The sequence below is a fragment of the Stegodyphus dumicola genome, chromosome 3, assembly GCF_044657685.1.
Source record: "Stegodyphus dumicola isolate Sdum_Otavi_A_Nest chromosome 3, ASM4465768v1".
NCBI lineage: Eukaryota > Metazoa > Arthropoda > Arachnida > Araneae > Eresidae > Stegodyphus > Stegodyphus dumicola.
The window spans coordinates 271,331,192-271,358,562 of record NC_140770.1 but is presented as its reverse complement, the minus strand read 5'-3'; the positions used below and the strand labels follow the sequence as shown (position 1 = coordinate 271,358,562).

The 27,371-nt window shown below is 32.6% G+C and overlaps 1 protein-coding gene across 1 annotated transcript in view; it reads right to left on the bottom strand.

Annotated features, from left to right (window-relative positions):
- The window catches only part of LOC118182931 (uncharacterized), a 169,148-nt gene that overhangs the window by 18,070 nt on the left and 123,707 nt on the right, over positions 1 to 27,371 (bottom strand). The gene's annotated exons all lie outside the window — the stretch shown is intronic.

Here is a 27,371-nt window from a genome sequence, read left to right as displayed (position 1 = left end):
TTAAAAGACCCCTTATTATTCAAATAAGATTTAACAGAGCTCCGTCTTGGAGTTGTACAATAAAGCCGACACTTGGGCGTGAATTTAAGAGACTAAGAATCAAACTAAACTAATCCTAACTAAATAGATATAGCCGAAGCTATTAAAATTCTAACAGAGTTGGCTCCTTAACGCTAATTGACTGCGAAGCTATCAAGGACCTAAAGTACAGCCGAGCTAATAATAGCTTACGAGAGAGTAGTCTAAAAAGGAGGACTCGTGCAGCCAAGAATATCTGGTATCTCTCTCACTAAGACAGTAGAACTTCGCGGTTAAATACTGCTCTTCCTCCTTAGTATTCAGACGTGATTCTAAAACTACGTTCTGGCCGGAAGTGGTAAGTTTAAATTAAGAAGCAATAGGAAAGCAATTTTAACTGAATATTTAACTGTTAATAAAATTGACATAATCCATACAACATGCTAAGCGATTGGAAAGCAATGAACGAATATTTTAATAGTTTGAAACCTTTTATTTCTAATAGTATACTTAATCAACAGAAATAAACATATCTTATGGTAATTAATAAAAGATATTTGTAACGCCATATTCTACATGTATGGTACAGATGTGCTTAGGTTTCTGAATTGAAAGTTTTATTATCCAGATTTGTTTGCAACAGAAATGTGATCGAACAGTTAGATTGTTTAAATCATGTGCTGATTTTCGTGCTCATTTGGTGTATTAATAAAAATTAATTGTGCAATTAATTTAAATATCATCATCATCAACGTTGGCATGACAGCCACTTGAGGGCTTTGGCCTTCTTCAAAAGCCTTTCTCATTCCATCCTTCTTACAACAACCTACTTCCAGTTCTTAAATTTTAGAATGGCAAAATCATCATCCAGGCAGTCTCTCGATCTTTTCTGAGGTCTCGCTATGGATCTTCCTCAAAGAATAGTTTCATAAAAGACTTAAGCATTGTTCTGTCTGCAGGCATTCTCCAGACGGGTGCTTCCCATCTTATTTAACTTAATTTTATGAATTTAATAATCTTTATAACTCTTCACCTTTATAAAGTTTGGAGATTTCGAAGTTATACCGTTTGCGCCATATATTCTTCTCCAAAACAGCACCAAAATAGTTCTTAGAATCTTCCTTTCAAAGATTAAAACGGCTTTTTCTTACCTCCTAGTCAGAGTTCATTTCTCTAAAGACTAAAATTAAGAGTGACTTTATTAATACCTTCTGTAATAGAAAGTTTGTCCTTCTTATACCAAAGAAGCAGCAATAATCTTTTATTTTTAAATATCATACACATTCTAAACATTCGAAGTCGTTATATAATTTTATAAGATACGCTTCCACGCAGGCATCCTATTATTATTTGCAAACACAATTTTCTCTTTTTTTAAGATAATTTATTTTATTAACTAATAGGTTATTTTCACATCTCCCTCTTCAAAATATCCTGCTGACTCTACAGTGGCGCCCAAACTAAAAGGTAGTGGATAATGATTCTTCACAATCATTTGACGATTGGGTCCCCTAATCGCCCTTTATAAGGGGAAGAATATAAGGTGTTTTCTCCCTCTTTTCTGCCTGAATTCGTGATGTAACGGTAGCACACTCAGCGCGTATTCGAGAGGTCCAGGTTCAACTCCCTGTTCGGGCTCCACTGTACAGTCATTAGGTTATTTTTGATGCTGGAGACATGATAAACGAGCAATGCCCACGCCGGGACTGGAACCTGAACCTCTGGAATACACGCCGACTGTGCTACCGTTACACCACGAATGCATGCAAAAAAGAGGGAGAAAATACCTTATAAACTGCTATACCGCAATTATTGCAAGACATTTTCTGAAACCATATGTTAGAAAATCATTTTCTAAATTAGGGTTTACAAAGCACAGTTTCAGCTACAGACTCTAACACTTTTATTTGTGGACAGTTAGTTATCTGCATAAAATAAAATAAAAAATACTATGGAAATTTGTTGCAATGTACAATTTATGCTTATCCATACATTTTCTTTACCTCTTTGATGTTTTATGTTAGTAGATAAAGAGAAACATAGTTTTCAGATCGTGCTTACGGAAGAGGAAATCGCATAATAACAGACCCTGTTATCTGGCTTCCCGTGGAAATATATCGTTAAATAATGATATAGTTGGAAACAACTCGTTTTACTGTTTTCATGCATTGATAGTCTAGACCTGTATTTGGTTGTTTCTTTTTATAGAAACCACTTGTCTAGACAGATTTCAGATTTCTTCGCTGTTTAAGGAAAAGGAAATACAAATTGAACTTCAAAAACCGAATTAATGGCCACCATAAAGACTCGGTGTTCGCAAACAATAGGTTTGTAGTATAGTTAAGAGAAAAGAAAAATGAGCAATGCCCTCGCCGGGCTCGAACCTGGACCTCTCGAAATACGCGTTGTGTGTAATACCGTTACACCACGAATGCATGCAGAAAGGAGGGAGAAAACACCTTATATAGTAATTTAGAAAATTGCCCTATAGCGAGGCACCCATCTGGGCAGAATCGATAACGAAAGGAAAGCGAATAAAGCTTCGTAGAATCCAGCGGCTCTTCCCTCATCAACTACACAGGAAGCTACAGAGCAGTGTCAAGTGCAGTACTTTTCCATACTCCTAACTCTACTTTTTATGCAAGATGAACAAGAATTCCATGAGACAACAGTGATCCAACTATGGAAGAATAGTCACTACAACAGCCTAGAACGTGTCGCAGAGAAATACGAAGACTTTGGCAACTCATATGAGCTCCCACTCAGGAAAGAAAAATAACATCACTTCAAGCGCAGAAAAAGAAGTAAACGGAAAGGAATTCCCTTAATCAAATTATAAAACTCTATTATAAGAGCAGGATGTATACAAAAAACCTAACAATTTTACTCAAGATTATAGAATGTAACCTCAAACATTGCACATAACCGCAACAGAGTAAAAATGCAATCAGAACTGGAGGTGTCGTCCATAGCAGGTAAGTGCGAGAAACCCCATTGGAAAAGCATCATTGCAAAAAGAAATGCAGTTGTTTCCTTCCGGATCAGACAATCACCTGACTAACCTATAGAGAGATCTAATACCCACCAAAAGGGAGAAAGCACTTGGTGTGGAACACACCAAACGCGACGTATACAAAGAAACGCCTGGCATGGTCTTTTGTGGGCCTGTGTAGTTGAGTTATCTGGATAATTTTCCATGCTCGATAATATCCGCATATCCAATGGTTAAACAGTGGGTGCCTACCGTATTCATTGTATCCATATGAGCTAGAATTAAATTATTAATTTCGCTCCAAATCTTAGCAGTGAAGTTCACCACTAACCCGAATCATAAACTTCTTATAAATCCTCTTACGAGTTTCTTCTTTAAGTACCATTCTTTGAAATATAATCAATTCGCATTTCTAGGATCTAGTTACGAATTTCTCATTTTTTGGAGCAACTTCATTTCTTTAGTAAAATATACCATGCAATTAATACTAATATCTGTTGCCGTTTACCAACTAAAAATATCCATTATCACATTTTCTCAAGCCCAAATCTTTCAGTCATTTTTAATATTTCTCTTCGAAAGTCAAAGACGTGGACGAGCAAAGACAAAATTTTTACCGAAAATGGTTTAATGGTGAAATTTCCCAAAAAGTTCGTTTGAATTTCACATTAATAAATGAATTTAACGCAGCAGGTAACGCTGATTATAAGGCTTGTAGTCAGCGTCGGAGTTATAAGGAAGAAAACTCCCTTTCTTCTCAAATGTGATTACATTAGCAGGTCATATAAAAGGCATAGTGAGTGTTCGTAGCTTTCTGTAAATTAGTTCAGATACTCAAGACTTTTCTTTCGCGAAAATAGTTTCTATAATGTGCCTTCTTCTTCCCGTCGTTTGGCAGAATTTAATTTAATGGTTATGTCAAATAAAAAGAGATCAATGCACATTTACTTCTCAGTGAGAAAGGGGAAGGATGGTACTTAAAAAGAATGAATATTCGCGATATGAAATTGTCATTAAGGTAAGCATTAGTTCCGAAATTTTATCGAAATTTTAGAAATGAACGAAAATTAGAGATTTTTCCGTAATACCTAGCGAACAAATATAGGAAAGTTCGTTTTTAATATTGATACGAGTTTTGCCCATAGAATAGTTAATATTAGAGAAAATATATGTGAAATTGTTTTATTTTTCTTGTATATGTAACATGAAAATCTGAAGAGACTATGCTTTGCCAGAAAAGAAAGAATACACGGGGAAGTCTATTTCCCATTTAGCAAATAGTTATCTCGCTAAATTGGTAAGAGATATCGCGTTGTTTATGGCGACTAATTTTTGCCCCCCACATTTGGCGAGAAATCACGAAACGTCGACAGACTTGGCGACCATTTGGCGATATTTTGGTTCAATCCTTGAATAACTGTAAATGGATGTTGTAACTGAATAACTGTAATTGATTTCTATATTAGCTGTAACCGTATCAGGCTTTCATAGGCCTACCAGTAATTTCAAGAAGCAGAAAGTATTAGAAATATGTCGCGGCCTGGCGAAAGCTATATTAAACCGGAGAGAGCATCATTTCTTAGTTGTTAATTGTTTACTTGAACGTGAGTTCTGAGTATTGGAGATATCTCCATGTTATTGCTCTTTAGATGCGCTGTGCATTTCGTCGTGTTTAACATTTTTAGCAGATTTGAAGTATAAGTACTGATTGTACATGATACTGTGAAGAGCTGTGCGAGTATTTTTGTGAAAAGTTCAAAGAATGTGAAATGTTTCTTTGTATAAAATAAATGTTATCAAACTAACATCGGCTCTGCATGCATTCAATTTATTACGAACCCGTGCGCACGCAACAGTATTATCAGTATCATTACCTTTAACGAATTCTTGATTTTATGAACGTTTTAAAAACCTATTTGAGTTCATACAATTGAATTCTAAATCTAAACAGTACTCCGCAAATGTGTATAAATGAAATTTAAATAATTTGTGATATAAATGAAATGTAAATAAAATAAATTAATGTAAATAAAATCTACAAGTTAGTTTTAAAAATCGACAGTTTCGTTTGTTCTGTGAGCAAGCACTGGATATTCGACATGATTTACAGAATAAAGAATCGTTTTGACTATATAAATGGGTAAATAAATTATATCCATAACATCCAAAATGCTTCCTTATAAAAATAATGCATGTAATTAAATTTGGGAGGAGAGGCTTATTTAATTGCGTTAAAGAAGTTAAACAACAGATAAATTACTGGATCGGCGGCTATTTATAATAGAAATTGGATGGAGTAGTTTTGCAATTGATTTCATTTTCTCTTAGCTTGTAAACTGAGTTATAGAAAACGGGAAAAAAACTAATAGCTCTTGCTTAATATCAAAGGACGCTCAGATGATCTCTTTAGATGATAAATGAAAGCCTCCTAATTATACGAGGGCAATTGGCATCTTCTTACGCTTTTAGGAAAAATAATGGTAATTTCTTTAAAAAAATGGCTATACAAATGCCTAGTGTCGCAATTTCCTTGCGATAACTGCATTTGCGAAGAAGTCAAAATATTCAATACCAATGGTACTTAAGCATAATCATGCTAGATATTTTGCGTTTGTAAAGAAAGATAAAAACTTTATTTTTACATATATGGAGTTTAATTTATAACTGCAAGTCCAATTAAACATAGTTTTGGAAGTGATTAAAATTTCGCGTGCTTTCCTCAGACACTCTTAAAAGAAAAGGGTCAAAAACACACGAATGTAAAATTTAAATTGATACAGGAAAGCAAATTTATTTTGGCGTAGGTTTGAGGAAAAAAAAAATCTGAAATGTTTCAGATTTTAAATTACGTCCAAAGGGGCGTTTTTAGTCCAAAGGGATTTCAGTCCCGAAGGACTATTGCTTTCGTTTTGGCATTTTGCGTCGGACTCATAAACGTCGGTTCACTTTTCAAACTGTTGCCACAAAATGTTAGAGTCCTGCATTATATTTGAAGAAATTAAATAATGAAAAATCTGCATAAATGATTGTCTATTTCTCGCATTGTGATAAAACAATGATACATAGAGCCATCGAATTTTGAATGACGAAATCCTACTGCGAATATGGGCATCTGAAATCCCAAATTTGGAATTTGTTTTATTATAGATTTTATATTTTGTAAAACTTTAACGAATTTTTGATTTACAAACTCAGTGTTTTAAAAGCGAGAAATGGCAACGTTATATAGAAAAAAAAATACTTTTATCTCCAGCTCGCGAGACTGTGTATGCCGGAAATTCTAAAGATATGCTTAATTTAACATTATTTTGCGATATTGCTCTTGAACTGAATTTTATGGTTTAAGTGCAAAGAACATGATATTTAATAAATAAAGGTAACACTCAAAACGTTAAAAAAACGCCCCTTTGGACGTAATTTAAAATCTGAAAAGTTTCAGATTTTTTTTTTTTTTTTTTTAAACATTTTGTGTGTTACCTTTCTTTATTTAATATCATGTTCCTCGCACTTAAACCATAAGATCCAGTGCAACAGCAATATCGCAAAATAGTTTTAAAACGAGCATATCTTTAGAATTTCCGATACAGAGACTCACGCGCTGGAGATAAAAATGTTTTTTCTGCACAACGTTGCCATTGCTCGCTTTGAAATCCTTGAGTTTGTTAATCAAAAATTCGTCAAAGTTTTTAAAAAAAAGGAAATCGATCATAAAACAAATTTCAAATTTCAAATTTGGTCTTCCACATGCTCATATTCGTTGGAGGATTACGTTATTTAAAATTCGATGACTCTATGTACCGTTATTTTATGACAATGTGAGAAATATACATACATTTACGCAGATTTTCATTATTTAATTTCTTCAAATATAATGCAGGACTCTAACATTTTATGGCAACAGTTTGAAAAGTGAACCGACATTTATCCGTTCGACGCAAAATGCCAAAACGAAACTAACAGTCCTTCGGGATTCAAATCCCTTTGGACTTAAAAAAAAAAAAAAAAAAAAAAAAAAAAAAAAAATCTCTCTCTCGATTTAGAGGGATTTTACAGACGCGCCTCTTTTCTTTAGGAATAAAATAACGTACTTATAAAATGGGAGGAATGACGATTTTGATGACGCTTTTCGAATTCTAATACTCTAGTTTATCATGTTGGCATTACTAATATCTTCGAGAGAAGGCACTATGTATCTGCTCGCTTTACTTCACCCACTGCTTACGCATAAAAACTATCCTCTGTTTTGCAATTATTTATTAATTTTTTTTTTTTGGCTTCAAAAGAAGAGCAGCATGCATCTGTTTGCCTTTGAAACTGTTAGAGTTTTATTTAAAATGTACCCGTGTTTTTCCTAGTTTAAAATTCTTAAAAATTGAGTTGATATTTTAAAAAATAGTAGAAAAGGTCTTTTTGTTTAAACTGCAATGCTTTGTAAAATTTAGGAAATATTTGACTATGGCTTTTCAGAACGTTCGCGTATCGTGGCTTAAGGGAGCTGTAGTCCTCGGATCTTAAAGGATCCTCGAAGCCTGCCCTTGTTCCCAGATTTAAAAATAAAATAAAATAAAATAAAATTACCTACCAAACTACAGTTGGACAAATCAACTTTTTTTATGAGATCAGATCGGAAACGGAACTGAATCGGTTTTTTTTTTTTTTTTTACAGCTCGGGCCCAACAGCGGCCTAGCGGTAAAATCGCTGAACGCTGGTAGTTCGGCCCGAGGTTCGAATCCCGCAGGCGGACGGCTTAAATCAATAATTTAATATAGTCAGCAGTTCACTTAAACATTTTATTCCTTAACTAATCAAAATTTTTAACTAAGTTACCGGGATTTCCTACCTAAGTATCTCTTATTTATTAATTATTATTACCATTTTTTTTCTTCCTCTCAAGCTGCTACTGCCCATCATCACTGTTTATAACAGTGCGTTTCGGGGTTCGTCTTCCGTCGAATAGCCTGGCAGCATAGGTGTTTTCTTGGTTTCCTTCCGTATTTTTAACGTGTATACGAGCCGGTTTCCTAGAGTCCTATAGTTTTTATTCTTTTATATACCGCCTCTTAATTTGAGCATTTGTCCAATAATTATCTCAAATGATTAAATAATTTTTCTTTTAAAAATTAAGTAGGTGTACGATGTTCAGCTCGATTAATTATTGATTGATTAATATAAGGATATTTCTACGTATTCTATTTATCAGTGGACTTATTTCCATGTGAGCATTATTTCCAGTGATAAAAATTTCGCTTTTGATAGTAGCTTTCCTGACATTCTAATGCAAATGAATGAAAAACACACTAATGTAAAATTGAACTTTACGAAGAAAAGCTACCTTATTTTGAAGTAGAATCGAAGTAAAAAATATCTCTCTATTTAGAGGGGTTTCAGTATCTACAGGGGTAAGAAATGTTTTTATAAAATGGGAGAAGCAACGATCTTCATGGTCCTAACTGAAAACCGAATAGTCACAGAACTGTGTGTGCCGTCTGTACGTACATACGCACGTATGTATCTCGCATAATTCAAAAATGAGTAGCCTGAGAACGTTGAAATTTTGTGTATAGTACTACTATAATGTATAGTTGTGCACCTCCTATTTTGGTTGTAATCTGTCACACCAAAGGTATATAAATGTATATATATATATATATATATATATATATATACCTCTCTGAGCCTCACCTCAATAAGCTTAGTTCTTTTTATTCTTATATGTTGGTACATTGGTAAATATGTTGGTAAATTAAATACCTTCCGATTACAGTTTTTATGCCTTTACTAATTAATCTCTATGCAATAGTTCTACAATTATCAACAATTTAAAAGTTGTTTAAAGTGCAGCTAAGCCTAATTTTTTATCATAGCAGCCATATTTGTTTGCCTTGGAAACTCAGCAAAATAGTGAATTAATTCTTTCTGCAACTTCAATGTCTTTTTGCGGAGTGGGACCAAAAGGTTTTATGTTTTTCTATATCTTTCAATTTTTAATAAAGATACTATGAGTTTTATGTATTTTTGCTTTGCTGCGAAGTGAGAGCTAAATTAATTGAATGAGAAATGTATCTCTAATGAAATTCAAGGCTATAAGTTTAAATGAAATGCGGGAAAAAATGCGTATAACTTAACATTCCATACAAGGAAGTCATTTGGTGTACACATCAAATTTTTTTAGTATTGTTTCTATTTTATTTAATATCAGTTCTAATGTATTTTTGACTTTAAAAATAACAATAAAATTCACGCACTTAAGATTTAAATTGTAGAAATGGTTATGCCAGGGAGACATTTATTCCTGGAATTTCAGGAATAAATAGAGGAACATCTAAAAATTTGCCAGGAAATTTTCGAGATAGCCAAGGAGAAACTAAACTGTGTATTTGAGAAATCTTAAGGAATATAGGTAAAATCATTGAATTAATTCCATTCAGTTTATTCTGGAAACTATGTTTTTATCAGTTGTCCTTTCGAAACAGTTTCTAGGTTGCTTTTTACTGTTTAATGTATATAGCAGAGCCATCAGGTCTTTTTGAAGCAGAAGAGGTGAAAAATGAGCAATGCCCTCGCCAGGATTCGAACCCAGGACCTCTCGCATACGCACCGAGTGTGCTAATCATTATACCACAAAACATGCTAAAAGGAGGGAGCAAATACTGATAAGCAAATACTTTATGGTATATTATATGAAAGATAACAATTTCTAAGACGCGTATAACAATTGACCAGAAATCACATGAATTTTCAGAGCACTAAATGAGTTTAAAACATTTAAAAGTTCGAAACAACGATTTTTCGAATTCGTGTTTTAGACGTAGTTTCAGTAACATTTTATTGTCAATAATAATACTTTACAATACAACACCCGTGTCTGAAGTTATTAAATTACATTTTAAAATATTTATTCTTAAATGAGCACCTCAGATAAATGCTGCGTTCTTGAAAACTAAAATAGCTAAAATTCTGCAGTCGTCGTTGATACCTATTTAATATGTCCCGAATCAAAAGTAGAATTTTAACTTCACTTCATTCGTTTAAAAATACACTGCTCATTTTTACTTCCTTGTACGAAGTAAAGGAAGTTTTGTAACCACGAAAAATTCCGAGTACCATATTTCAACTAAAATATCCATTTTGACCGTTATCAAACGCAATTAACGATATTTGGTCTTGACATCTGTATGTAAAGAAGGACTCTTTTTTTCCCAAATAAATTATAAAACGGATTTAAAATGGAATCAGAAGAGACATTTTTGTGGCGTCTGTACGTACATACACTTCTGTACGTACGTATACACGTATGTATCTCGCATAACTCAAAAACGAGTAGCCTCAGAACGTTTACATTTTGTAAATATGACATGTAGTTGTTCACCTCAACTTTTAGTTGCAATCGGTCGTACCAAAAGTTTATATATATATATATATACTTCATCTATTAGTTTATATATATATATATCTATTACTTCAAAACATCTTTCAAAATATAACTTACCAGTATGGATTCTCTCTTTTAAAATAATTCTACTTTAATTTAACTTAGGAGATAATATAATCTATTAATCAATACTGTTTAGGAAATAAATTATATATATATATATGTTGTATGAACTTAAATCCATTTAGTGCGAATACAAGTTATTATTACTTGCGCAATTGCTGCAAAGTTAGTTAATAATAATTTATTTCTTAAACAGTATTGATTAATTAAGACACAATAACACGCCGAATAAATACTAATTCAGAAGTCAAACAACAAAAATCAGCGTTATACCCACAAAATTTTACTGGTAAGTTAGTTCCATACTGGTAAGTTATATTTTGAAATATATCTTTCAAAATATAACTTACCAGTATGGATGCACACTTTTAAAATAATTCTACTTTAATTAAACTTAGGAGATAATATAATCAATTAATCAATACTGTTTAAGAAATAAATTATATATATATATATACATATATATGTATATGTATACCAACTCTGTTACTCGGCTAGTTGAGCTCAGTTGTTTTATTCTTATATGTTGGTAAATTTTTGCTTTAAAAATTACTGAATTATATTGTTCTTATCTTTCAGTTAAGGTTTTTATGCCTTTAATTAATCTGCACGCAACAATTGTAGAACTATCAACAATTTAAAAGTTGCTTAGGTGCGACTAAGCGTAATTATGTTTATCATAGCACCCATATTTGTTGACATTTGAAACTTCGCAGAACAGTTAATTAAGTCTTTCTGCACCTTTAGTGTCTTTTTGCCGAGGGAGACCAAAAGGAAAATTCCTTCCTACCTGCTGGCTGAATTGCTAGTTTTTGCTTATTAACTGCAATTTTAATTGTAAAAATTGTTTTAACTGTATTTGGCGTTTTATGTTTTTCTATATCTTTCAATTTTCAATGAAAACATTTTGAGGTTATATGTATTTTTGCCTTGCCGCGAAAGGAAAACCAAATTAATTGAATGAGAAATCTATCTCTAAAGAAATTCGAGGAAATAATTTTAATTGATATGCAGGAAAAAATGCATGTAATTTAATATTAACTTACAAGGAAGTTGTGTGGTGTACACGTCAGCTTTTTATATGTATATATTCATAAGTTTAGCTTCAAACAGATTCGAGAAGAATGTCATAAAAATTGTAGCAAATATCCATCAGGAAGAAGAATTTAACGCGTAACCTGGATTATGACGGATGTTCTTTCGGTTCTTTAAATAGAAATCTCCTCCTGAATGCATAAATCCTAGGAGGACATTCAGCCTAGCAAAGAAGAAATTACTTTTATCCGAGAATTTTGATGCAAGGATTTATGGAGCTTTTTGCCCTTGGGAGAAATTATCCTACAACGTTTCTGAAAAGGTTTGTTATCAAACAGGCTAAGAGTAATGTAAACGAGCCTAGCCGCTTTCAGTTGCTGCCCTTGGGATATAAAGTGCGCAAAGATAGCAATTCTGGAAATGCTGCTTACGTACTTAAACTTCGCACGGTCGATTACGATTGGCAGTCGTACATGACTTGGGACAACATCTCAGTTTCTGTGAAATAAAATTTATTAAATTATCCATAAACAAGTATTTTCTGTAGCTTCCGCTACCTCCTAAGTATATTCATATATACAGCTGGAAACTAATACCATAATAGTTTTAGTAACTTTACTAGTTGGATATGTTGGAGTTGTATTTTTTTTTAAATTTCTACTATAAGCTCACGCTCTCCCTATATCTTGTTCAAATTTTCATTTGTTAATAAAATAAATTTTATTCATCCACTTAAGTTCAAATACATTTTTTTAAACTTGTAGTCTATGACTCTTGATGTTAATACAATTTCTTGACATATTAAAATTTTTAATAATAAATGTTCTTTTTTTTCTATTTAAAATTTTCTTTTTGTATTTTATAAAATTTTGTTTTTGCATTTTATAAAATTTTGTTTTTGTATTTTATAAAATTTTGTTTTTGCATTTTATAAAATTTTGTTTTTGTATTTTATAAAATTTTGTTTTTGCATTTTATAAAATTTTGTTTTTGTATTTTATAAAATTTTTCTTTGTTGATCTAAGTAGGAATTTAATTATTTATTTAATTAATTAATTTACAACCGTTATTAAAATACTTTTTCTTCATCCGCTCAAGTTCACATACATTTTTTTAAACTTGTAATAGATGACACTTGATGTTATTGCAGTTTTTTCGCATATTAAAAATTTAAATTTTGTTTAAATTTCTAGTAATTTAAAAAAATGATTTTAAAAAGTAATTTTTTTATTTTAAATTTTAATATTTAAATTTTTTTGTATTAAAAAAAAATTGGCCTAAGTAGGAACTGACTTTGACTATTTTTTATATTACTTGTCAATCTGGAAAATCTGTTAGATGTTTTTAGTAAAAGGAACATGAGAAACAAGAAATTGTGCTCGCTAGTATACTAACCACTTAATCATTACAAGTGCTAGTAGAAGTAGGCGGGACACCAGAAATTCACCATTTGTCGTATAGTCGCTAGCTATGCTATTCCAGTCCAATTTCAGGAAGAACACACAGTGGGGCAATCGTCCTCCTCTTTCTCTATCACAGGCTCTCGAGAAGACTTTCTGCTCCCCCTGTATTTTGAATGCCCCCTTTCCGCACAAACACTATATGCTTACCATGTATGCTATACGTTTTTTCATGTCTCCTCCTAGATTCAAACCCAGACCCATCGGTAGGGCAGTAAGCTTCACTAACCACTTTATCTGCAGTGCCGCACTTAAACATCACAGGTAGAGGTTGAAATGAGCGGGGCACCAAAATTTCACCATTAGAGTCATATAGATATAGTGCTGTCGCTCTAACTAAGCAGTTCCTCACCGTTTGTGAAGAAAAATACCCTGGGGTTGATCTATTGATGAAAAATGAAAACGACTATGATATTATAGTTTTCTTAAAAGCTGAGAGTAAAGATGAATTTGTATTGGTATCATTGATTTAGAACAGAAAACTTCATCGTTTACTAACTCTTTTTAACTTTTTCTTCACATGGAGAAAACCAAGAAAATATACATGCAGCTAGTTCGTTCGCGGGATTCGAACCTCGGATCAAACTACTAGTGTTCAGCGACTTAATCGCTCGGCCGCTGTTTTCTCTCTGTATAGTATAATGCTTTGGAGGCCGTATAAAACGCTTTTGAAAGAAAATCTGTTGTGACCATCACATTACCTTAGGTATTAATACAGTGGCACTGCGGTAAAGTCACTGAACACTGGTAGTTCGGTTTGATGTTGGAATCTCGTAAACGAGCTGGCTACATGAGTGTTTTCGTGGTTTTTCCCATTTGTAACGTGCATGCGAGCCAGTTTCCTTTGGAAAGTCTCCACGAAGGCATCCTTCACCTTAGGTATTATCCTAGAGGCTTTGCCGTAATCAAACATAACAAAAAATAAAAATTCAAACCTCTAGCAGCCATCTTTAAGAAAATTATCACTTCCACTTGACCGTTTGTAAATAAAATCTGATTTCATTACGAATTTTATGCTTCAGTATTTAAAAAAAAAAAGACACTTCTCAATTATTATTATTCTATCTCTCTATAATGAGATCTACATAACTATTCAATCCATTCTATAATCTATATGTTTTTTCTATCTCTCTATAATGACAAATGAAAACTATACGTGCTCAAGTGTGTATCAGCTCTCGTGTTTGGATTTGAAATAACGCATCGATCTGAGTATATCCTCTGGGTATATAGTGTTTCGTATTTATAAATCAATGACTTAAGGGGTCATAAGGCCTTTAAATGAGTGGAGCGATGAAGTTTTTTACGTAATTTCAATCTTGTGCAACTTTTCCAATTCTTATAAAACATACTCAATAGTTTCCTTTTCATTAATTTAACAGTTATTTCAGTGCACCTGAAGTTTGAAAAAATTAATAAAAATATCGAAAATAAATCATAAAACGTTTTTCGCATCTGATTATGTGTATTCACACTACGCGCAAATGTATAAGAAATATTTTGTTCCACAATCTTTACTTTTTCCTTTTTTATGCAGGAGAATATCTGAGAAAATAACTTGACTAAAAATAGTATACATCCCATGCAGTTTTAATTTCCGTTTTATAATTTATATATATTAAATCTAAATTTTTTGCTACATTTTGATGTTTACTTACCTCATAAAATCAAAACATTTGAATAAAATATCACAATTTCAATTCAATTAATTTGGAGAAACATGAAAATACTATGGTACAAGTTTCATAAAGATATATTAAAACCTGTTTCAAATATCATGCACGAAGAATAATAATAACACCTTTTTATATAAGTTCTTTAAAGGTTTTCCCGCTATAAAAATAAGTAACACTCAGACTTTATGATTCTATCTCATACCATTTTTTATACTTTTTTATGTTTTAAATTAAATTCTTGACAAAATATGTAATATTATAAGAAAGGTGCTTCTGAGAAAAAAATAACAACGCGTCATTTAATGATATGGATAATGACACAGTCCACTGCTTTCAAGGATAGATTATTGTAGATAAAGATATATTGTTTACATATTTAAAGACATTGAATCAAAAAGGCAAATTTTTAAAACTTTTGAGTATTAAGACTGAAGATAAAATTTTTTAAACTCAGATAATTTGGCGAATTCACACATGATTATGGAAATTTTGTAAACCTTTTTAATTTTCTAAAGTATTTAGAAAATTAATGCATATAGCGCAGTTCTGAAAATATGCTGCTTGACATTTATAAACATCTGATATATACACCACATGATTTCCTTGTACGTAATATTAATTATACGCGCTTTATCCTGCATAGCATTTACACGTAGTAGTTTAAATTAGTATATCTACTTCGTCGATAGCGCATAAACCACAATAGAATAAATGCACTATATTTGATTACCACAGCGACACTCTGGCGCTAGGTTCACTTAACAGCGTTACATTTCATTCATTTTATAACTCAGAATGCACAAAATCTATATCATCTGAAGAATTAGCGAATCGTTGCCACATGTTCTATTCCAATACTATAATAAATTTAAAACGATGTATAAAAGAAATTAAGCAAACAAACAAATAAACAAAAAACAGTTTTTCACAGACTATCCAGTATTTCTCATTCAATTACTTCAGTTCTCACTACACAAGAATGCAAAAATACATAAAAACTCAAAATAAATACATAAAACTGAATATTAGAAATTACCAAGTAAATCTTAAGCACTTATTTTATCGAATAAATTCCAGAATAGATTAAGCATGATTTAATTCGCAATAATAAAAGAAGGCGTTACCTTTGTTGTTGTGAAGCTTACTTTCTCTAGATTGGCAACAAATCCACCATTCTGTTAAGTTTCAAAAGTAAAGAAACATGGCCGCCATGGCAGAAATAATTAGGCTTAGCGGCACTTAAACAATTTTTAAATTTTTGATAATTCTACAAACATTGCATGCAAATTTACTAAAGCCATAAGAACCTTAACCGGAAGATCAGCACAATATGATTTAATCATTTTTCAAGCAAAAAATGCACAATTTGTAAAGATATAAGAATAAAGAAACTGAGCTCACTAAGCCGAGTAAGAGAGTAGATATATATATATGTAGTAATAAAATTACAAGTAGTCAAGTTGTTTTTCCCGCTTTTTCTACACGTACAGTTATAGAATGTTCTGGCAATATTTAAAGCGAATTGGTGCGGCCGATTGGCAATCAAGACACGAAGTGCACATCTACATGTTTAACATTCTTAAACACAAAATTTAAACGTTCTGAGGCTAGTCGTTTTTCAGTTATGCGAGATACATGCGTACGTAAGTATCTACGCACTCACAGACTTCACGAAAATTTCTCTTCAGAATTCGTTTTAAATCAGTTTTATAACTTTTTTTTCGATGGGGAAAGAGTCCTTTATTCCGTCCTTACGTACAGATGTCACGCGAAAAAACATCGTTAAATTGAATTCGATAGCGGTCAAAATTGATATTTTCGTTGAAATATGCACCTAAAAATTTTCGCGGTTACAATATTTCCATTTGACTTCACACAAGGAAGTAAAAATAACTTAATTTCAGAAAATCATGTTCAGAATTTTCTCGGATTCTGAACATTTTTCAATTTTGGGGACAAAATTTGAAATTTGATGTTTTTATTATATTTATAACATGCTTCGCTTCGGTGATGAATTAAAGTGGTTTTCTCATCATCCAAACTCTAATTTCCTTTGTTTATATCCAAAAACGATTTAAGAGTATAAAAAAGCTCTTACTGTAATATTTAGAAAATTGTATTATCTTTAGTTCGTAAGCGCTGAATAAAAATAATGTGCAATAGCAATACGTTACTGTTCATTACATTCTAAATAAATAAACAGTAGTCTCCTTTTGTTCAAAAACTGTGTTAAAAATACAATTTGGCAGAAATTAATCCACACCACCAATATTTATTTGACTTTAAATTATTAATAGATGATTACTTTGTAGAGTTTCCTTTAGTTCACTTAACCAATTATTCAGGTTTTGTTACCTTGCCTGAACTTCTCAACTTCCCCTTGCATTTCCTCGCCAGGGTGCAAATTTAAAATTAAGTGAGTATTTAAACAGGTGAATCTTGGAGTTTATTCAGAGAGTGTTTTCGCTAGCCAGCGCAAGTTACGAGTCTGTCCTTGCTGTTACGCGAAGTTGGTGATACCTGTTTTTTGGTAATTATAATAAATATCACATCGGGTAGGTTGTTGAGTCAACCTAATTAGCTTCAACTCAAAATGTTACTCCAGCACTACATTTTAGCTATGAATTTATTATTTAACGATTCTTAGGATTCACCGCAAGTTGTCGGTGTTATTGTAAGCACGAATCCGTGCCTTTTCTGTTTATAGTTGATAATAACAAAGGGTTATTTCTTTCCTTTTTCTGTTCTGGTTTTCTTCCGCCTTTAAGAGAAATCACCAGGTTCCTTAGTAGTATCTCGTAGAGTTTATGTTACTAAAGAGAACGCGATCCTACAAGTAGCGCCCAACAGAACGCGAACTCATGGCTGGAAACGATGCTACTGTTGAGCTAGCTTCATCTACATCGCAAACGACACCTGCTCTTGGTAATATAATGGAAGGGTTCGACTACCTAGTTGAAATAATAGGAGCTCCATAAAATCAGCAAGGACATTCGACGGAAGAACGTTTCATGGGGGAAATTAATTATTGAAAAATTCATTAAATAAAACTCTGAGAATAGTTGCGAATGTTTGCAAATACGTATTTTTTGTTTAATACATAAAACCGAGAACCGAAATTTCCATTACATGCAAAATGTAGCATTAAAATATACACAATTTAGAAATAAAACGAATGTTACATTTCTCATACCCATAAAATTTATGCATTTAATAAAAACGAAAATAAAACTGTGTTCAATTCAAAATGTAAATCCTAGCGAACTTATCTCTGAGTTCAAATAACTAAAGGTATAGACTTAAGAAGGGTTAAACTACTTTTATTTCACTGGAATAGCAATTGGCCCCTTTCTCGGTCTTACAGAAAAGCCTTCAGTCGGGTTTAAACTCAGAATAAGAAATAAGAACTAAATTATAACTAAAAAAGACTTAGGCGAAGTTGACACATGTATCTACGTAGTTGGCGCTTAATTTGAACTAGACAGCGAATATCAAAAGGTACGTAATGTACGACCGAGCGTAAAAGCTTCAACAGAGATTTAGTCCAAAGGCAAACACCTGCTTTTGCTCGGGATTCCTAGCTCTCTCTCTCACGAATTAAGTTGACTCTTTTTTAAATACTACTTCTAACTCATTTGCATTCAACGTGATTCTAAAAACTCATTCTGGTAGGGAGTTGTAAGTGGAAACAAGAACTGGTAGGAAAGCACATTAAAATTAAAATAACTGTTATAAAATTAAAATATGCCCTATAACTTGTAGCATAACTCACGAGGGCTGGAATCCCTCCCAATCACTCTAAGGCAAGCGATGTTTTAGAGGATGAATCTTCCCACTCACTCTAAGCGATGCCTTAGAGGATGAATGTTTAAGTAAAAATGGCTTGTGTTGAAGTTCAGCAATGAAAGAATCCCGAAAACGTAATACGTAGCTCGCCTATGTTCAAATTCGTGTCAAACTGTAGGTATTCAAACCCACTTGGTCATTTGCCTGATTCCGGACTACCCGTAAATTTTTGGGACTTGTCATCTCATGACGAAGTTTATAATTACTCTTTTTGAAATTAATTAATGATTTGGTGGCCGCTTGAAATGTGGGGCCTTTTACAGTTGAAGCTTTTGAAATCCTATAAATCAGCCTTCACGCCTGCGCACTAATAGTTTAAAAAATTACCGAAAAATTATGTATTGTAGATGGTATAAGAAGTACTACCTAGCCTATAGTTAAATTTAATGTAAAGAGATTATAAAATTTTTTAAGTTAATTTTGAGAATTAAAAATTCTTAACGACAACTCTTTCGAGGAATTTGAAATCTGTATGTACTTGTTTTAAAAGTAATAGGTAAATTTTCGTAGCTTCTTTAATTTGCTTTTCAGATAATGGTTTATTTCTTGCAAACAAGTATTAAAGGAATCTTAAGATTCTGCATCGAAAAGATTTATAATTTGAAAATTATGGTATGTACACTGTTAAAAAAATGGGACAGTTCTACATAATTGCGTTTTTCATGTCTCGAAAGCGCGATTTAAGATATATATTAAATTTATACATAGCGTTGTTCTACTATAGGTACCTTAATACAAAATCTTATTTTATCTGATATGACGCTCCAATGTTTTTCCATATTTCGATTTTACAACTCAAGTTTTGGCTAGTTATGGTAATAAATTTATCTAGGCGCAATTATTTAGTTGGCGCTAAGAATAAATCACTTGGCGAACTTCTTAATTTATAGCAACCTATTTTCCATTCCTTTCTTTTTTCATTGTACACGAGCGGGAAAAAGAAGTCATCGTTCATACTTTCAAATAATTTTAACAAAGTGCGTAAACCAGATTTGGCGTTATTATTTCTTATAACAAATATGGCAAATTTCAAAATGCGCCAATATGCACATTCACGTATATCTTAGGACACTTAAAAAAAAAAAAAAAAAAAAAAACACTAATTTTTCCAGGTATGCGTAGAAATGGATCTTCTGTAGGATGATGGTAAAATTTTAAAAATACAAATTTAAGAAATAAATCATAAAATGTGGGCGAATTTTCGTATGAAATGAACTTAAATTTTGAAATGTAAAAGGAAGAATAAAGTAAGTTTCATAAAAAAGGGATATTAATAATTATATACCAAATTCAATTGGCATGGAAGAGCTAAAATTGTGAGAGGTAATCTTTTAAAAACTACTGCGCGGTTTTTACAAAACTTTGCAATTTGGCATAATTTGAGTCGTAGGATCGAAATGTGGAAACACATTGGCATGCCATTTCAGAAAATGTCCGCATGGTGTCAAAATACGTATGTTAACCAGTGATGTATATAAATCTAATACATATCCTACATTGCGCTTTCCAGATATGGAAAACGTTAAGTTGAATTTCGTCAATCGGCGCAGTAAGAACGGGAGATATAGAATTGTTTTTTTTTTTTTTTTTTTTTTTTCCCGCACTGTACATGATAATGTTTAAACGGCTTTTTTCATTGAAAATACTTCCAAAAAATATGCTTTTACTGTCTTCACATCAGTATTCTTGTAAATGACGGTATTGATTTTGTCTTATAATTCTGCTTTATTATAAATTAAATGTTTAATCTATATTTTGTAATATAAGCAGGAATCTTCAATACCATTCTTTGGTATTGCATTTACTTTTGATCTTCTCGTATTAGTTCTCCCGATTTCTCCTCGAGAACATTCCGAAATTCCTTTTCGATGTCACGCTCATCTTCTTTCCGAATTGCAGAAGTAATATGATTTCCATTTAAATTGCCCGGTGGCAGTATGCTTTTCAGTATCCGGTCGCGAATCATTCCAGAAGAAGCATTCTTTGACTTCCACGCGATGAGAATTCTATGAAATGTCGACATTTGTATGAGGAAAAGGAAAGACTGCGGGTCAGTTATAACGGACTGGATGTATTTACGCGGTAGTGAAAAATAATATCAAAACCAGCAAGTCTAGGGGATGGTGTAGTGATTAGAAAAAGGCTGAGTTTTAGAAAACAAAATATCTGATGAGGACACCACATGACTTTGTACGAAATATAAAAGTTTATGCACTTTTTGCTGCATTTCACTTAAACTTATTTCCTCGAATTTCATAAGTCATAGATTTCTCATTCAATGAATTCATTTCGGACTTTGCAGTAAGGCAAAAATGTGTTCATTAAAATTGAAAAATATAGGAAATTATAAAACAATAAATACAATTAAAATTAGAGTTTCTACGCAAAAAACAAGCAAGCCGGCCTGCAGTCAAGAAGGTAGATTTTTCGGTGCATAAAAATGAAAATTTAATTTTGGTCCCTCTCTGCAAAAAGACACTGAAGGTGCAGAAACGGACTTAATTCCCAATTTTGCTAAGTTTGAAAGGCTTAGCCGCAATTAAAAATTTTTAAATTGTTGATAATTCTACAAATATTGCATGCACATTAACACATGGCATAAAAATCGTAACCGCAAGATAAGAACAACATAATTCAATGATTGTTAAAGCAAAAAATGCACAATATATGCCTTTAATTTATGTTCTTTTATTGTAGCCGATTGCAAACAAAAACGGAAAGGCACAACTACATGTTATAGCATTCTTGCATACAAAATTTCAACATTCTGAGACTGCTCGTTTTTGAGTTATGCGAGATACATCATACGTACTTACCTACAGACATCACGAAAGAAAATCTCTTTTGAATACATTTTAAATCAATTTTATAATCAGTTTGAGGAAACTGAGTTCTCTATACTGCCTTACGTACAGATGTTAGACAAAAACATCTTTAAATCAAGTCAAAATGGATATTTTCTTTGAAATATTACACCCGGAATATTTAGTGATTACAATATTTCCTTTACTTCGTACAAGAAAGTAAAAATAGACAGCGCGAAGTCGACTTTTGTGCATGGCTTATTTGTCTGTATAAAACATTGTTTCCTTTGCAAATACAATATCGTTTGAATCATTTAAATCTTGGAAAAAGTTTTAATTTTGGTTTTTCGGCGTTCAATAATTGAAAGAGTCCAATAATAATTGAATGCTTTGAATATTTTGCCGTTACTAAGAGTCCTCATTTATATACATAGTCTAATCCCGAAATTCTAATTTATCATGACGAAGTTGAAGAGAATACTTACCTATGGCGAAGGCCTGAGAAATCTTTTATATAACAATTAGACTTTGGCCAGTTATCTTAGGAAGATAGTTGCGAAGACGGTTCACTGTAATTATATATTGTTTTCTAAAATATTATGCGCTAAAATATTTAGGGTTATAATTTTTAATTTGAGTTCTTCCAATGAATGTTGTGTAAGCGAATCACATCATTCATTGGGAGTTTATGTTGACATTTGTCGACGGGTAAAGCCGCTGAACATGGGTAATTTGACAAAGCGAACGGTTTGGTTTGGTTTGGTTTATTAGATTACGGCAAAGCACTCGAGGGCTATCAGCCTTAATGGAGGAATGCCTTCGTGGAGGACTTTCTAAGGGAAACTGGCTCGTATACACGTTAAACATGGGGAAAACCACGAAAACACCCATGCCGCCAGCCCGTTTGCGGGATTCGAACCTCGGACCGAGCTACCAGTGTTCAGCGACGTTACCGCTCGGCCGCTGGTGGGCCACAGCGAACGAAACTGGCTGTTTGAAGTTTTTGTAGTTTCCTATTATTATATGGCTGAAATCCAAATTCTAAGAACTTTCTTCTGAAAAAGGTACTCCTTCTCTTACGGACATAGTCATAATTTGTTCTGGCATAATCTAATGCTAAATGCTACGAAGCTACGACTTGATATGTTTCATCATAACGGTCCAAGCGATTAACCAATCAAATATCCAAATGACGGTTGTAGATCCAAATGACATATATCCAAATGACCAAATATCAAATATTCAAAGGACTTGCACTGCAGCTTGTACATCAAAATGTTGATGACATTTTAAGAAAAAGTGTAAAATGAAACTAAACAAGACTTGATTTTTACGAAAAGAATATTACACTAGCAAAGGTAAAAGAAAATAAATTTACCTTATGATAATTAATAAAACAATTTTAATAGAGATAACCTCATGCAGCTACTCAATTTCCGTAAGTCTAAATGTCCAATTAAAAACTCTCAGTGGAACTTTATAAAAGAAATTACTGAAATAATAATATTACATAAATTAAAAATTCTACCGACTGCTATATGTAGCATTAAATTTCTACCTATTTTCAGTTTTTGAATGTGTATGTTCCCTTCCTAAACTTGAGGTTTCGTGAATAATGAATTTCGCATATAAATACGAAGAAGTTTTAAGATATATTTTAATTTATAATATTTATTTTAAAGTGCTTTTCTATCCATTCTTCTTTCCACGTACAACTCCCTACCAGAATGAGTTTTTAGAGTCGCGTTGAATGCAAATGAGTGAGAAGTTGTATTTAAGAAAGGTTCAAATTACTTCAAGAGAAAGAGAGAGCTAGGTATCTTGAGTAGCGCGCGTTAACCTTCGGGCTAAATCTCTCTTGCAGCTGTTACGCTCGGCCGTATATTACATGCCTGAAATAAAGGGAAGTTAACTTCTCTTGAGTCTACATTTTTATTTATTTAAACTTAGCGATAACTCGTGTAACAGATCGCTAGGTTCGTTAACGTTCATTTAGTACAGTGAGAGTGAGAATCCTGCAACGTGGAAAAAAATGCTACACAAATAAATGAAATGAATTGAAAGTACTGTGGTTTTGAAAATTCCTCTTTTCTAAATCACTTTCGTCTATTCCCCGTTACTAACGATTCCCTCTCAGAAGCCCACACGACTGTCCTTCTTTATCTCTCCCTCCTCCACAGTATCTGTTACCTGTACATTAATCTTAAAAAAAATAATTTATGCAAAATTAAACTTAGAAATGCACACTGTTCATTGAATAAATGATGATGAATCTAACATTTGTGGCTTTGAAAACTGTTTTGGAATCGGAAATATATGATTGATTCTTTAACGAACAGTTAAAAACGTAATTGCCAAATCCTCTTTAAAGCGACCACTGAAGATTCAATATCTTTTTAATCTTCCGTGGATGTGGTTATCTTCTATAATGATTAAAAACTATGTTTGTTTCTATTCTCAGAAACACTGACCGTCGTAGAGAGATACCGTATAACTTAAAAGGGGTTCACTACAATAATATATTATTTATAAAAAACTCTGCTTTTAAATTTTCAAAGTGTAATTTTAAGTTTTGCATCTTTCGTTGACTGATTTTTTATAAAAACGAACGAATTTCCGTTAATATTCCCCTGCTGAACTGTCCAAAAGCGCCAGAGCGGTTAAGTCGCTGAACAGTGGGTATTTCGACTCGGTGAACGAGTTGTTTGCATGGGATTTTCACGATTTTCTTAACTTATAACGTGGATATGTGTAAGTTCCTGAGAAAGTACTCTACAAAGGCATCCCTTCCCTTAAGCAGATAGCACTAGTGTGCTTTGGCAAAATCCTATAAATACAAATCCTCCACTAATAAAATATTATCTTCAAAAATGTTATTTACAGTTTCTTTATGACTAATAAATCGAAATCCAAATAATTGATTGCACGCTATAAATGAAAATGTTATAGACACTTTAAGGATAAAAAGAAACAAAACTTTAAGAATAAACTGAAACAAAACAAGATATAATTTTCACTTAGAGAATATCAGATTAACAAGCATGAAAGAAAATAATTTGATAAATAATTAAGAAATTGTTTTAGAGGTAAACTCATAGAGTTACTCGCCTTCCCTTTTCTAACTTTCAAACTGCATGTCTAATGAAAAACTGCCAATACAATTTTATAAAACAGATTAATTAAAGAATGACCTTAAAAAACATAAGTTTAAAATTATATCAATTAAAATATGGAGCATTGACGTTTCCTCTCATTTTCAATTTCTGAATGCTTTAGTTTCCTACTTGCATACACACCTGTGAAAGTGCTTAACTAAAATCTATAGAAGTAAAAGCGACAAAACGTGTCTTTTATTAGGTAGCAAGATAAAGCGAAAGCTTATGTTGTTTCCGAAGGTAAAATAGGCATTTCTTTGAAATTTTATCCAAATAATTTTCCCATCAAAAGTAACTGATAATTTACTTGTACCAACTGAGGTTAAAGAGAAAGACTTTTTAGATTGGGATAAATGTTAGAAAAAGAAGAATAAAACTATTTATCTTATATTATATTACAATGTATACTCAAAATTAGTGTTTATTTTTCTTTGAAAGCAATTCCAGAAACACTACTGATTTGACCCACGGGCAAGTTCCATTACATTTTCTCACTGCTCTAGAAATCCAAATCGATTTGAATAGTACCACTCGCTTTATCATTCCCCTTGAGCTGTCGAATGGTAATATATGGACAAGGCTGTTGAATAGTAATATTTCTTCCTAGGTTTGTTTTTTCATTTGATTATGGAAAAGCATGCGAGGTCTATCTGCCTCAGGAGAGGGAATAATTTTTTTAGCAAACAAATTTTTAATAAATCCAAAAACATGAAATATGCAGTACGAAATGATCGTTATTCGCATTTTTGCACACAAATTTTCATATGCATTTACCATTTTTAGGGTTTGCAAAACTCACATCAGAGATGTTAGCGTCATACGATGATTTGTAGGTGCTTTTTTTTTGCCACGATATATTTTACAGCGATGATTTTTACCGGTTTATTTTCGACGACAATGTTACCACAATGTTTTCTCATTGCTTTCTTGCCTCTCACTTGTAAGACTATAATTTGCTTTAAATTTTCACCAAAAGAAAATAAAGTGTGTTATATAATATCAATAGATGAAACGTCAAATGTACGAGTATATTTCCTGATTTAAAACGGAAGACAGATGGAGAGGCATTTTTTAAACGCAGACAGTGCCAATCTGAGAGTCCACTTTTATTCAAACAAATAAGCATTGTATTCTGAGAATGTTAAGGCAATCTCTGAAAAATAATGTTCACTCGATGATGAAATATAAAAAAGTAAGACTATCAGTAAATATTCGTCGAATATTTTCCGGAATTCCAAGATAAGGTTTGAGCTGAATGTTATTAATATTAGAAAAGTGTTTGCCTGCTTAGATTAACAAAATGTTTTCAGTTTCAAAGAAGAAATTCTCATTAAAATCACCTTTCGCTCAGGAGGAATACTCTAAAAATACCTGTTTGTTTAGAAACTGCTATCCGATTTTTCAATATATTTTTTGTGGCAGATTGTAAACAATTACAAATTTAACTCAGTCCATTAATCTGTGCATGGCCGAATGTGGTGGTCTCTTTGTTATGGAGGTACCTAATAGGTGGGCCACTATGGCCTTTCCTATGAAGGGACGGACAGTAACAAACCATGTCGTCTCCGGAATTCTAACCAGGCCCTTCGGCATCGCAGTCAACTTCCCTGACCACCATACCCACTGGGCGGCACTATTTTTCAATATTTTTTCCTGGAAAAGTAACTACTACTTAAACGATATTTAATGAAAGTGTAATGTATATTCTCTAAACAAGAGAGATACATATTCTCGTTGAGAAAAAGCGGTAATACATCGCTGGCGATATTAAAAAAAAACTACAATACTCTTTTATCAGGCGATTAAACATGTGTGTGGTCTCGCATTACGGAATGTTGTTAATATATGAATAATGAGCCCTGGAAGTTTCTGGAAGACGGTCGTTTTTGGTGTCAGCACACATTCGATCTACTTTATTGGCTCGTTGGTAGGGAATTTGGAAAGTTTCCCTGACCAAACATCACTGGAGTTTGGATGTTGCCACGCATACCATACTCACCTGATCTTGTGCCTTCAGACTTTCAATTGTTTCGCTCTTTTCAAAATTTTCTTCGTGCTATAACATTCAATTCAGACGTTGCCATAAATCAATACCTTGTTTAGCTTTTCGCCGATAAAGTTAGGTTCTTTTGTGAATGAGAAAATACGAAGACTGTGCAGATTCATTTATTTTGACTAACAGTTAATTTTTAATTAAAACAACTTTCCTTTTGTTCTCCTTTTCACCTACGCTTTATTGCCAGAATGCTAATTAGATAACGCCAGTTTATTCAAATTAAGGTAAAAAGGAGCGTTATTTAAGCGTAGATTTTGGAAGGAGTTTTTAGAGCTCGTTACTCTGCTTAAGGACCACGTTGTTATTTTGACAACTACTTAATTGGTGGCGTTGGGTGCTTCTAGCCATCGTAGGCTTGTTTCGCCGGTTTGTAAGAGTCAGCGCCGTTTTTCGCATTTAAATTATTCTGTGAGTAGTTAGGCTAGTTTAATCACATGTAAGCTCGGCATTACCTTTTTTAGTTAAGCCAGAAGTGTTGGCTTGTGTAAGCCCAAGGGAAGCTGTCTGTGCAAATATATGGGATTGAATAAAGTATTCTTTACATCTTATTCTTACTTTCTCTGTTGTCCTAAAACCTGAGGATATTTCCTCATACGCTCTTTCTAGAGCTCATTAATTTATGATAGTAAAGAACACGAGACTGTATAACCTCACTAACCCTTAAAATGCATGTAGTTGCCATTTGGAAACACACTTCTATTTAGACATGCAAATCCAAATCGAAACATAAATTTTAGCTTAGTGCATAGTGTAACCATTTGGATATATACTGTTTACGTCTAACGTTTTGAAAGTTTCAGTGTGCTGGCACCATTAACGATTGTAATGGTCAT